This window comes from Octopus bimaculoides, chromosome 11, assembly GCF_001194135.2.
Source record: "Octopus bimaculoides isolate UCB-OBI-ISO-001 chromosome 11, ASM119413v2, whole genome shotgun sequence".
Taxonomy (NCBI): domain Eukaryota; kingdom Metazoa; phylum Mollusca; class Cephalopoda; order Octopoda; family Octopodidae; genus Octopus; species Octopus bimaculoides.
This window is the reverse complement of record NC_068991.1, coordinates 17,195,177-17,195,674: the sequence shown is the minus strand read 5'-3', so window position 1 is coordinate 17,195,674 and position 498 is coordinate 17,195,177. Positions and strand designations below refer to the sequence as shown.

Sequence of the window (498 nt, the reverse complement as noted above, 5' to 3'; positions counted from 1 at the left end):
AAACGAAAAAAAAAGGGGGGGGGTAAAAGATAGAAACAACAAATAATTTAAGCTGAAATTCATCTCTTTTTGCTTTAGGTAACATCAAATCAAGTTAAAGATGTTTTTACGAAAATATGTACGTATGTATATGTAGATGTGTGTGTCTTGCTGTTCTCGGTGAATGATTATAAATACAATAAATTGATGAAATGACGAGTTGAAAGAAAAAAAACCCTAGGAGTTTGTAGCATTGTTTTGAGAGACAGAGAGATAGATGGGTGCATTTTCCCCTCTGACTTATGGACTCTTAGACGACTTATACACATTATGTGTGCATATATATGTATATGTTTGCGTGTGTACATAAACACACAACTTCCCTCGTTAATAAAATCAAAAATAAATGAAAATACAGAACTGGAGGAACAGATGAATGTTAAGTGCGGGGTTTATTGTTTATATTTGTCGTGTTTGTTATATAATGTTATATATATATATATATATATATATATATAT

The 498-nt window shown here is 30.1% G+C and overlaps 1 protein-coding gene across 4 annotated transcripts in view; it reads right to left on the bottom strand.

Moving 5' to 3' along the window:
- LOC106880928 (protein pellino) overlaps positions 1-498 on the bottom strand; it is a 111,273-nt gene that overhangs the window by 106,762 nt on the left and 4,013 nt on the right. The window lies entirely within an intron of this gene.